Source organism: Martes martes (assembly GCF_963455335.1).
Source record: "Martes martes genome assembly, chromosome: 1".
Taxonomy (NCBI): domain Eukaryota; kingdom Metazoa; phylum Chordata; class Mammalia; order Carnivora; family Mustelidae; genus Martes; species Martes martes.
In genome coordinates this window covers 22,230,601-22,244,511 of record NC_137888.1, presented here as the reverse complement: position 1 = coordinate 22,244,511, position 13,911 = coordinate 22,230,601, and the positions used below count along the sequence as shown (strand labels likewise).

General features: G+C 35.2%; 1 protein-coding gene across 3 annotated transcripts in view; it reads left to right on the top strand.

The window, feature by feature from the left end:
* Positions 1-13,911, top strand: part of NCAM2 (neural cell adhesion molecule 2) — a gene marked incomplete at both ends in the record, with an annotated part of 517,101 nt that overhangs the window by 280,976 nt on the left and 222,214 nt on the right. The gene's annotated exons all lie outside the window — the stretch shown is intronic.

The window sequence follows — 13,911 nt, the reverse complement described above, 5'->3', positions numbered from 1 at the left end:
TTTCCAAATGCAGAGAACAGAGGCTCACACAAGTCCAATCTAAAGAACAAGTTACTATATTTCGAGTATATTATAGTCCCTCAGCCTGGAGATTCAAGGACTAAACTGTTAATGAACCTCTAGAAGTCGTCACTTCTGTGTGTTGGACATACCAGTGATCCCCATCCAGAGGAGCTCCTATATACCTTGGAAGTTCAGCTTCATGAAACATTACAGAAAGTATCGTGACCTTGAGCAGTGCATACTCAATAACACTAGAAAAGCAGTAGTCCTCTGTCCTTTACCAGGAACATCTTTAAAGATGTTCCCTCCTTTGACTTTCCTGCACTGGACCCGAAATCATTCATCTTTTTAATCAAGCTGCTGGTATAGAATAGCGCTCTGCAGTGATTTAGTATGTCCTAGGAATCATTATCATAGGCTTTCTGTATGTAGGAGGTGAATTTCACCCTGTTCCAGTTTTTCAGATAAACAAGATAAAAAGAAACCACTTGCCTGGGATTGCCATTAAACTGTAAACTCTTTGGCTTGTAAAATTAAGTGATAGATTGAGTTGGAATACAACCAATTTCTCTGCCGGTTAGGAGCAAAGAGTGGTCATGGGAGTAATCACAGAATTGACAGCCAGGCACTCCCTTCTGTCTCTTAAGTGGAGAGTCAGGTAAACTGTATATAATCTTATCCCCCATTCTGTATGAGAGACAGAAACTTCAGGAACCTTTGAAGCTGTATAAAATGTCCTATGGAATTCTTGTGGCTGTGATTAGAGCAGATTACTTGTCATCTGAGATTGTAAAGGCTCAAGAAATCTAACAGCCTTCTAAATTTTTAATAGACCAAATGGTACAACAAATAAAATCAAGAATCCAGGAACCAGAGATGAAGGAGAAAGAACATAAAACTGTTGATTTTTCTGAGCCAGCTACGCTCCTGCATATATAGTGGGGAGGAGGAATCCACTTATGTAAATGTTCAGTGATTGGGGGATTCATAGATATATGCATCATCCTGTCATTTTTGGGTCAGCTGCACATTTTGGGTTCTGGTCAGTTTCCTGACCCCTTGGACTCATGTCTAAGGGGACTAACTGATGAGTTTTAAAAGCACAGCTATAAGGCAGAGTGGCATAAACTTGGTTAATATTGAAAAAGTAGACAAAGTTGAATATTATTTATGAGTTATAAAATATTTGGCTTTACTGTTAATATTCTATTTTAAAGTATGCATATTCAAAATGTACTAATAATTATACGTATTCAGGATGTACTCTTTCTTTACTTCTGTTAAGGTCCTAAGCTAGGTCACAAAATATGAAGGTATAAAATACTTTTATCAGCCCCCATATTCAGTGCTCAGTTGCATGAGATATAGTTGGTTTGAATGAAAAAAAAATAATAATGAATAGGTTAGTGTGTTATTTTCGGTCTGAAACCTATCATAGAACTCACTGTTGCAATAATAATCATCTTTCTTTGCAATCAACAAATCAATCAGTCAAATAGTGTATATTCAGATTTGTTTCTTTCATTATTTACCTGTTATTAAAATAAAAAGGTCCGATCCCAAGAAATCTTTTAAAAATATAAGTTAAAATAAGTACCCTGTCTTTCCCGGGGGTGGGAGCGGGGAATAGATTTGCACATTTTTATTTGGCAAATTTATATTTAAATGTGTTGATTTTTTTTGAAATATTCAACTCGTGTATACATTCATTCTTTAAGACATGAAATAGATGTCTGCAATATTCCAGGGCATTTAATAAATTTAGTAAGGCATTGTCTTTTCTCAGCAAAAACTCGAATTAGAGATATGGCCGTATAAACAAATAATTATCCCTTAAATGTGGTAAGTTAGACAGAATGGTATGCTGAAGGAACAAGACACAAAGCGACAGAGAGAGGCAGACAACCTAATTCTGGAGGGTGAAACAGAAGGGAAGAAATAGAAGGCTTGCCATGTTGAAGAGGAGGACTGCATGAAAAAATGACCTGAGGAGACTTCTGGTGTGTAATTAACAACTTCCAAGGCATCCCGTTGGAGAAGGAGCCATACTTACATGTGACAGAATTTGAAACATAGGGTATCCTTAAATATTTATTACTATGCTAGTTTGGTAGAAATGAATTACTTTGATACTATTATAATTTCTCTTAGCATTGATTTAGAAATTTGGTCACCTCAGGTGTATTTATTACATTATAATAAGATTTATAATAACTCTAGTCCAGGGGCACGTGGGTGGCTCAGTGGGTTAAGCCGCTGCCTTTGGCTCAGGTCATGATCTCAGGGTCCTGGGATCCAGCCCTGCATCGGGCTCTTTGCTCTGCAGGGAGCCTGCTTCTCTCTCTCTCTCTCTCTCTCTGCCTGCTTCTCTGCCTACTTGTGATCTCTGTCTGTCAAATAAATAAATGAAATCTTTAAAAAATATATAACTCTAGTCCATAGTTTTCTGCAAGTGGTGACTGAGACAATAGCTTTTTGTGTTCATAGGGATAAAACTTAAAATTTTACACTACATTTTCTACCCCTTACCAGGGTGATGAGTATCCTGGAAGTGAGCACCAGAAATTTTTGTACTACTTGTGCATGTGTCAGCAAATTCTATAGCCTGTTGTAGAAAATCCTTCCCAAGGGAAGAAATCTTTAGTACCTTAGTCCACATTATTGAATTCAGGTCTCTCTGATCTGAATGTCTGTGCCCCTCCAAAACTAGGATGGTGGCATCTTAATGCCCAAGATGAAGATGTTAGCAAGTGGGGCCTTTGGGAGGTGATAAGGTTATGAGAGTGCAGCCCTCATGATCGATTAGTGCTCTAATAAAAGGGACCCCGAAGAGCTCTCTTCCTCTTTTCACCCTGTGAAGACACAAGAAGTAGGCAGTCTACACCCTGGGAGAGGCCTTCACCAGAACAGGACCATGCTGGTGCTGTCGACTTCTTAAAATATATACATTGTTTATTTCATGAAACTATAAACTTTTCAGCTTAGGGAAATAGTTTTCTTGTGGTTATATAACAGCAAACTTTCTATATGTGCTCAGGTGAATCTACTTAGTGATCCCATGCATGGTTATTGAGTGAGCCACTGAATGAGTAAATAATTGCACTTACCTTTGAGTTATAAATGTCAGTTTTATTCTAGTAGTCATTGTGAGTTACGCTGCGCTATTGAAAACCTTTAAAAATATTATGACTCATGCCTTATAATATTCTTTCAAAACTGTTCATTTTAAAGGAGTGTATTCCTATAAAAATATTTTGAATTCTGGGATGTAATGTACTCATGTTATAGTAATTTTATGATTTACACTGAGCAAAGGAAATTACTATGGTCTTACATTAAGGATGGCATCTTTCATGGGTCCCTTATAATAGTGCTTCTAATTTAAAACATTTTTGTTCCTAAAGTTGAGGAAGACATGTTCTTTCTTTTCTTTGCACCATTTCATAGTAGAAATTGCAATACCCTGACAGGTTTCACATTTTCTGACAATGTATATCAAGGCGTGCTGATAAGCACTGTGAGTGTTGAATAGCCAGCACTATGATTCAATTCAGGCCAGGAAGGCAGGTAAACACTGGTGTAGCTGGGCTGTGACAGATGTTTGATTTCTGATTCGTCACGCTGATGAATAAGGCTTACACTAACCTTAATCTGGAGAGAAAGTCCACACACTTGGAGTAGACAAAGCACTTACACGGGCATCCAGACACTTAGGAATTAGGCTCAATGCAAACACTCTTCTTAATTTAATTTATTACTGCATAGTATTAGCAGTGATTCAAAATTTTACACAATGTTCTATCCTAGTTTCATCAAGGCAGCTAATAAGTTACATGTCTAAGTGGTGTCTATTGAAATAAACTTGGATTGGATGTAGAACTTGGACTTAGCTGCCACTTCAGGATATTTTAGTTTTAATTAAATGTCACACTCACCGAAAGTGATGAGTGAGCTGTGCTTGGTCTGGTAACAGACTCTGGGCCTACCTACCACGTAAGCAGAGATTGCATTACTTCACACTCAGACGACATTTTTCAGACTAATTGGTATAAAGGGATATTTTTTACTTTTATTTACATTTTAAGAAAAATGATTTATTTTAAAATATGGGATAGACGGTCTTATTGCTTCCAGGTTTATAAATGTTAAAGTAATTGTTTCACCTTTATTGACAAACTATTTTGCTGAATATGCTATGTATTGAAGTTTATTTAAATTTGAGTTTCAAAAATTAAATAGACAAATTTGGAGTTTCAACTTCCATATCTTATTCTAAACTTACTACGTGTTACTGAATTTCAGACAATGTATTTTGGGAAAAAAAAATTTGTCTGTTTTTACAACAAAAATATATTTGAATCTGCATGAACTTCATTTCACAAACATTTCCTCTTTGCTATAATTTATTCATAATTTCTTGGTAAACCCAGGTTTTTAAATGCTTGACCTGTGGGAGAATCTCCATACATAAGTGATTGATTTTTGCTCAGTGCTGTGGTTCTATGACATATGAAAGTATTATGACCATAAAATATATTGCCTCACCATGATGGTGTTCCCAAGCTCATCATTTCTTGACATTTCTTTACAGATCTTCTCATTTTCTTTCGTATTTCTTTCTTTTTATCCTTATTTGGCCTTTCTTTTCCTTCACATGTTCTCTTTTGAACACTGGTTACTTTTTGAGTACCAGTCATTTGGATGACATTTTTGTATACTTCTATTCACAAGTAAAATGCATGTTTGGATTGAAACACAAATACCCACAATTACTGAATAATCCATGATAGCAAAACAGTTTACTCAAAAGGCACTTAATATGTCACTAATTTAATTTATGCAAATTTTTCTAAATTTAGCAAGGCCTAGATTCTCAAAAATAGAATAGTCTACAGAGAATAAAAGTGATTAAAAACTGTTATTTATTCAGTTCAGCCAACAGAAACATTCATGGAGAAATATGAATAAGAAATTTTCATGTGCAGGGTGCCTGGGTGGCTCAGTCAGTTATGTGTCTGCCTTCAGCTCAGGTCATGATCCCAGAGTCCAGAGATCGAGTCCTGCATTGGGCTTCCTGCTCCATGGAGAACCTGCTTCTCCCTCTGCCTCTCACTCTGTCTCTCATGAATAAATGCATGAAATCTTTTAAAAAAGAAAGCAAAAAGAGACATATTCACTTGTTTTTGTTTCATGTTCTATAGTATCACTTCATGTATGCACATTTTTTATGTTTTTTTTTAATTCAAATTAGTTAACACGAAGTATAATATTAGTTTCAGGTGTATAATATAGTGGTTCAACACTTCCATACATCATCTGGTGCTCATCACAAGTGCAGTCCTTAATCCCCATTGCCTAATTCACCCATCCACCACCCTCCTCCCCTCAGGTAACTATCAGTTTGTTCTCCATATGTAAGAGTCTGTTTCTTGGTTTGTCTCTCTCTCTTTTTTTTCCCTTTGCTCATTTGTTTTGTTTCTTAAGTTCCACATATGAGCAAAATCATATGATATTTGTGTTTCTTAGACTGACTTATTTCGCTTAGCCTAATATTTTCCAGCTTCAGCCATGTCATTGCAAATGGCAAGATTTCATTTAAAAAAAAATTTAGTTTTATTTTATTTTTTTTCAGTATTCCAAAATTTGTTGTTTATGCACCACACCCAGTGCTCCATGCAATATGTGCCTTCCTTAATACCTACCACCAGGCTCACCCACCCCCCCACCCCCCTCCTCCAAAACCCTCAGTTTGTTTCTCAGTGTCCACAGTCTCTCATGGTTTGTCTCCCCCTCCAATTTCCCCAACTCATTTCTCCTCTCTATCTCCCAATGTTCTCCATGTTATTCCTTATGCTCCACAAATAAGTGAAACCATATGATAAATGACTATCTCTGCTTGACTTATTTCACTCAGCATAATCTCTTCCAATTCTGTCCATGTTGATACAATAGTTGGGTATTCACCCTTTCTGATGGACGCATAATAGTCCATTGTATATATGGACAATATTTTCTTTATCCTTTCGTCCGTTGAAGGGTATCTTGGTTCTTTCCACAGTTTGGCTAGTGTGGCCATTGCTGCTATGAACATCGGGGTGCAGATGGTCTTTCTTTTCACTACATCAGTATCTTTGAGGTAAATAACTAGTAGTGCAATTGCAGGGTCATAGGGAAGCTCCATTTTTAATTTCTTCAGGAATCTCCACACTGTTTTCCAAAGTGGCTGCACCAACTTGCATTCCCACCAACAGTGTGAGAGGGTTCCCCTTTCTCCACATCCTCTCCAACACTTGTTGTTACTGTCTTGTTGATTTTTGCCATTCATTTTTATGGCCATGTAATATTCCATTATATCTTTCTATCTATCTACCTATCTCTATCTATCTATCTATCTATCTACATCTATCTATCTATCTATCTATCTATCTATCTACCTACATCTGTATCTCACATCTTCTTTATCCTTTATGGGCACTTGGGCTGCTTCCTTAACCTGGCTACTGTAGATAATGCTGCTATAAACATTGGTGTGCATGTATCCCTTTGAATTAGTATTTTTGTATTCTTTGGGTAAATCTTAGTAGTATACACATTGATTTATTATGGACTTTCTTACAAACCAAACTAAGTCAGAGAGGATGCAGAACAGAAGCAGATTTGAGAGAAACTTAATAAAGAGTGAGTTAAATTTTGTGAATTTTATATCAGTGAGAGGAGAGGGTGAGAGAACCTTAGAAATTTCAATTTTTTGCTGGCAAACTAGATTTAATAGATAGTAATGCCATAACTTAAGATAAAGAATAAATAATGGAATAAAATAGGAAGAGAATGCTTTTGAGTTTTGATGTGCTGATTTTGAGGGTTATAAAAAGTTTTTTTTTTAAAGTAAATCAGTATAATAGACATTAGCAAATATGTTTCTAGTTCTCACAAATTATGAGAGGGAGATATATACAAATTTTATATACAAATACATATAATTGACATATGGGAGAGGGGATGGTGGACAAATGGAAGCTGAGTTTTGAGTGCTTACAATGAAGCCAGACTACACTGAAAATTTAAAGAATATTTATGCGAAGGTTATAGTGAAGTAAGGATCACAAGCACTGAGCACAAATTTTTGGATACAAATCTGGCTTCACCATATATTGGATGAGTGACTTTGAGGATGGAATTGATTAGATGGGAGCGGTAGCTTGACAGGAAAGGCCAACTGAAACAGAAGCATTAAGGAGGTAGACCAGTTTCTTTTAAAAGGACCCAGGTGATCTAGCAACTGGTGTATTTATTTTGCTACCTTAGGATGGGAAAATTGAATTCAAATATAAAACAACGACAACAACAACAACATGGAGTTGAAGAGGAATTACACTAAAAAGTTTAACTTCATCTTTGTAAACTTAGATGAAAGAATTTATTTAAAAATAATTTTCAGGGTGTGGATGGCTCAGTTGTTAAGTGTCTGCCTTAGGCTTAGGTCATGATACCAGGGTCTTGGGATCTAGCCCCACATCAGGCTACCTGATGGACGGGAAGCCTGCTTCTCCTTCTCCCACTCCCCCTGCTTGTGTTCCCTCTCTTGCTCTCTCTCTGTCAAATAAATAAATAAAATCTTAAAAATAATAATAACAATATAATAACAATAATAATAAAATTTGCATAAAATATTCATAACCATCAAATTTCCTAAAGTATTTGAAGATAGTCTTTCTTTCTTATACTTCCAAAGTTCTGAATTTTCTTAAACATTTTCAAAATCTAGTAAACTGCTTAGACTGTTGTAATATGGTGACATGGGAATTCAATAATAAAAAAAGTAAGTAATCTGTGTACCCAGTTCTCTTAAAGCAGATAAGTTTTAACATGTTTTCAATGAAAAACTGAGAAAAATAATACTCATTTGGCATAAATAATTTATGAGGACTTTCAGTGAGTAAGATTCCTTGAGAGTTTCTGTAATTAGTAGGTAAGTGCTTTAGTTCTTCCAGCTCCCTGGATGTGGAGGCCAAGGAATAATAGTGCTGGCTTGAAAAATGTTACAAGTCGTTGTACCAAGATAAATCAGTGCCTTAAGTTCTTTCTGCGTGTCTGTTGAATTTTAAGTGAATCCAACTCTGCTTTGTGTCAGACATATAGTAGACTGATTAAGTTGTCAGTTTTTAAACCTCTGTAGGTGATAAACTGGCCATTTTAAATGCCATTGTTAAATATTGTATCAAAATGCAATGGGCTCTTGGGCCCCTCATGGAACTTAGAAATGCCAGTGACTTCATTGTATTTATAGTCCTATAAATTAAGAAAGCCTCTTTTGAATATCTGCTATTTGATATGCATGGTTAAATTATTAATTTAAGCTTTGTTATGACAGCAGTTACCTTTGTTAAAATGTTCCCTGTGTTCTATTTTGAGAAATAATTTTCGTTTAGGAAATAAACTGCAGTTCCGTGTATTCCCTCCATGAGCTCTTCTCCTGATACTTTTTTTCACTTTGGTGACCTTTGTTTCATTGAAGTAGAAAATCTTAACGTCTTTGACTTTTTCCCTTTTCCACCATTCTTCTAATTGATCAAAGAGGTAACTCCTATTATGATCTTTCCTTGTACATCCATTACTGTCTTTCCATATTCTTTGCTACCAGCCAATGCAGATACTCAACATAACATGCTCTGAAATGCTTGTCCCTTTAATTCAGTTGTCAGTCATCCTATCTTCTGCCTAACCTTTATTAAATGCCAATTTTGTCATGTCAGTATCTATTTATAAATAATTAATGAAGAAAAATTTAAGGTTTGATATTTACCATGGCTTTTGAGATCCTCTGATGTCTTTTCAAAACTATTTCTCCAATGATAATATATTACTAATATTATACATGAAGTTAACCTCCTCTATATTGATCTCTAGTTATCCTCTGAATGTTCCTTGAATACCTTTGCCTTACCTGGAATGTCCAGAAGCACATATATTCTTCATATGTCATAGACACATTCACATATTCGCATATGTCTACCCTCTTTCTGTCTACTGCAATATCTATCACATCTTTCTCAAGTTTTTTTGCCCTCTGTGGAGGCTTCCTGATTATAAATCTCATGATGGCCATAATTGATACATTCCATCTTGTTTTATCATTTTTCATTTTATGTAGTATTAATCTTTCCAAATACATTAAAATTCCATTGACATTTGGAACTGTGGCTTATTATTTTTATATACCATTGCATTTAAAAGAGTGATTTGCAAAATGCAAATAGTTAATAAATACACTGATTTTTATAGATAATTTTATATTTACGTAACTCTACTTTAAAGGTTGATATTACATGGATTTCTTTGAAATTAGTTCACAGAGGTTACAGATTTATCATGGCTCCACTTTTCAGTCGGTGGGTTTAAGCTTTCTCTTACTTTAAGACTCTCTCATGAAGAGGGGTGCCTGGCTAACTTAGAAGAACATGTGACTCTTGATCTTGGGGCTGTGAGTTTGAACCCCACATGGCTGGGGTGTAGAAATTACTTAAATTTTAAAAAAAGAATGTATTGTGAAGATACTGGCATTTTTTTCAACAATTCAACCCTAATTCTAATACAAAAAGATGATTTGTTGATTAATTTATAAGGAATTCCATTATTTAATCAATGATGGCCCTTATAGACAATGAATCATTGAAATACTACATTCTTCACAGTTTTCTTTAAAGTTATTATATCTATTCCAAATACATAAAAAGTAAAACATCAAAAAGGGGTTGTTCAGCATCAGTGAATGCCATTTTATTTTCAAATTCCAGTCCTAAATGGAAATTGTAATTAGAAATGCTTTTTTATTTTTTTCTAAATGAAATAAAGGCCTCATATTACCATCCACTTTCATTTTTTTGTGTGTGTAATATGAAATACCAAAAATGGAGAGATTAACTAGGTAGGTATCAAATATATCAGCCCTGTCCACTTTTCTCTGAACACAACTTTTGACACTACAAAACTTTAATTTTCTTCTGACATTTGGGTCCAAAATGAGACTGTTGGATGTGACCACAGGTCAAGAATGATTACGAGAAACTCTGGATGTTAAATCACTAGAGCCATGATTAAGACATGACCTTAAATTTTAGTTGTCCAGGTTTTTCCTAATATGCACATGTTTTAATGTATCTGTAGAGATCAATTAGAGCACATCTAGCCTTTGGGAAATGTATTAAACTAAAGAATTATGTATTTTCTTTATATACTTTAATACCTGAAGTATAGCAATGTATTTAGTCACCAAAATGTCCGTGGAAAGTATGGCCTTGATTAATGGCTGAATTGATCGTTTTTACTGAATGAAAAATTAACCAAGTATTTTAATATAAATTAACTAATTAATTTCAGGCTCACTTTCATTTTATTACAATGAATAGGTTATCTATTATACCCATCAGCAAATCAGTGTAAAATTACCCAGAACTATATTTAACATTTAAAGTGCTTACATCCTTTGTCTTTTCTATAAACTTTTCCTTAGAAAAACAAATTTTACTACAAAGACCAAAAATGGAAAGTGTTTAAATAATAATCAGCAGACATTTCTCAAACTGTCTGATATCCTTAAATTCTTTTTAAAACAATGAAGTCATTGCACAATTTGATATTGTCAATAAAGTCAGTGTTCTGTACCTGCTGTACAATAAGCTCTTGGTAAGTGTTTATCCATTGTTCTGCTATGTATTCGTATTTTATCAGTTTAATTAAAGGAGGAACAGAAGTGAGGTTGATGAGCCTTCACTTTTAGAAATTTACATTTAAATAAAGTAGAGAAGTAAATATAATTAGCTGTTATGTAAGTTTCATTTGTTTAATGAAAATGCCTACTGATCAAAGATATTTATTTGTTGTTACTGTAGAGGAGGCTATCAAAGAACATCTTATAAAGTTATTGATATTTTACTCTTGCTTTGAAGATAGGATATAGCCAGCTGTGTGGATAAGTGAGAAAGGGAGAGAAAAGCAGAGGAAATAGTTTGAGCGAATCCACATTGACAGGAAAGTAAAGGAGTCCATGAAAAAAGGGCAGGGATGATTCATTGTAGTTGTCTGTAGCTTCACAGGGTTGGGAGAGAGTAATTGGAAATAAATTTGGAAAGGCAAGTTTTCTTTCAATTAAAATTTGTGTAATAACTAATTGGGTTAAGCAAATCCACTTTGAGGACTTTTGAAACAGGCAGGTGAAATTAAACAGCTTTAAAAACTTATCCATGCAGCAGCCTGAGAAATACTTCATGGAAGGAGAGATTGAAGAGATAAAAGTCACAAAAAGAAATATAGAATCTGATATATCACTATCTCAGATTAAAATAAACATCTCACATTAAAATTAATGAGTACATGTATTAGGGGGAGAAGTGTTGGAAATAAATAAGAATGCAGGCAAATGATATTTCAGAGACTCTATTTCCAAGACTTGAAAATTGATTGATGATGCCCAAAAATGGAATATGAACAGTGAGCAACTTTTTACAGAAGGAAAATAGATTCGGTTTGCACATAGTAAGTTTGAAATTAAATTATGCTATCCGACTGAATTCTAGCTGAGGGGTGGCAATCACAGGATTAGGTTTTGGAAAAGTCCATACTGAAGATCCCAAGAGAAAAGGAAAAAAAGAAAGAAAAGGGAGGAAAGAAGGAAAGCGTGGAACAGAATGGAAATTCCCTTTTTATTTTCAACCATATAATGTCTTTTTTGCCTCCTTCCCTTCTATCTGTTAGAAGATCTTTTTTTTTTTTTTAAGAGTTTATTTATTTATTTAACAGAGAGGGAGAGAGATCACAAGTAGGCATAGAGGCAGGCAGAGAGAGAGGGAGAAGCAGGCTCCCCGCTGAGCAGAGAGCCCGATGCGGGGCTCGATCCCAGGACCCTGAGATCATGACCTGAGCCGAAGGCAGCGGCCTAATCCACTGAGCCACCCAGGCGCCCCTCTGTTAGAAGATCTTTAAACAAAAAAGCAGTGCCCTTGTGGGGCTCCCAGCTCAGTGACAGGCAAACATAACCCCCTTCTGAAGAACTATATCATTAGCCCACACTGCCCAAGATGTTCATAAATTAAGCTCTCTTCAACCTAAACTCTTTAACCGAAACTCAGATCTTTTCTATCTGCCCAGATCTTTCTCAGTTTATAAAACCCCCAACGACATGCCCAGAATTGTGGATCCCCAAAACCTCAGCCATCTCTTCCTATTTAAGCTTATTGTAGGGACAGTCTCAATTTCCTTAACTTCTGCAATTTGCTTCTGTTGCCCCATTACACTTAAACTAAATGCACTTGAAGGATTAGTTATGCTTCAAAATGAAAAGTCCTCAACTGTGAATGCTCACTGGAACTGGCCTTGTTTATAGCTTGTAGATAACTCTCTAGTCCCCTGGTTCTACTCTTTTTCTTCTTATTCTTTCTAATTTCTGTGCTTTTCTTAACCTATTTCTCTCTGAAATCTCAGATTTACTTGACCACTTTTTGAGCCCCTGTAATATGCCAAGCACTCTTTGAGAATTAAGGAATTATGAATAAAAATAAGACCCAGAACTGAGAGGAGAAGAAAACCATGTAAGCCAGCCTGTTTCCCAAAGAGGTATCCTGCAAAACAAGGAATGTATTATTCGGTGAGGGGAGTATAAAGAAACATATTTTAAAGAGCTTAAATATGTCCAACAAGTCTTCCTTGGTCAATAGTTTCTTCTTCTCTCATGTTTTTGATTTTACCTTTCATTTCTTTAAATGTTTTTGATATAGTTAAGCTACGTTCTGAGTCTAATTCCATTTTATGAAATTTCGTGGATCTGTTTATCCTTTTGAATGTTTTAGTTGACTCTTGCTCTCAGTGCCTTAGTTCACCATTTTTTTTTTTTTTTTTTTTTTAGGACAGAATATGAGTTTAGGTTCAAGAGAGCTTAATTTATGAACATCTTGGGCAGTGTGGGCTAATGATATAATTCCTCAGAAGGGGGTTATGTTTGTCTGCCACTGAGCTGTGAGCCCCACGTGTGGCACTGCTTTTTTGTTTAGTATTTCAGTTTGGAGGTTCCCAAAGAACATGTGTCTATAATTAAATTCCCAAACCTGGGATATGACAGAGTGTGGTTAATTTGTTTAAACAGAAACAGTTCCCCCTCCTGCACAGGCTAGGAGAGTCCACTCTCCTTATCACTGCCCTTCTGCCAGTGGGCTGATTTATTCTATATCCTCCTCATACTAAGGGTGAATTTTATTCTGCTCCCGTGTTACCTGGGGTGCTATAGCACCCCCTTTTATAGACAAGTTTTGATCCCATCTTTATGCAATCTGTGCACCTTTTGCTTACTACAATCCAAAAATTTCCAGTATCACTTTATACTCTGATTTTTAGATCGTTCTTCTTTTTTTTTTTTTTTTCCCTTGATGCTGCATTACTTTTCTGAAAGGCCACCTATAGGTATCTGGAAGTAAGGGATGGTGGGAAGGGTTTTGGAGTGTGGTCACACTATCTTTTTTATTTTTTTTTTACACTATCTTGCTTACCATATTATTAGAAATATAAGACTTTCAATTTATATTAAAATATAATTCTAAGTATCCCCTAAAATTTTAGAATGTTCAGCTATTTTATTTCAAATCGGACAACAAGCTTATTGAACTTCTTTATTTTATTACCATCGCCCTAGTTCCTTCACTTAATTTATTTATCTTGTGAAAATAGTGTTCATTCACATTTCTTATGCAGTGTTTTTCATCTTTTCATGGAAATATTTTAGTAGATAGTCAAAATGCAGTTTATATTTTTATTGTTATGATGACAGTGTAGGATTTACTCTTTTGAATGAGGTTCCAAATGTTGGACAAACATTTTCTGTAGTCATTGCCCAATGTGGTGGCAGATATACAACCAAGAATG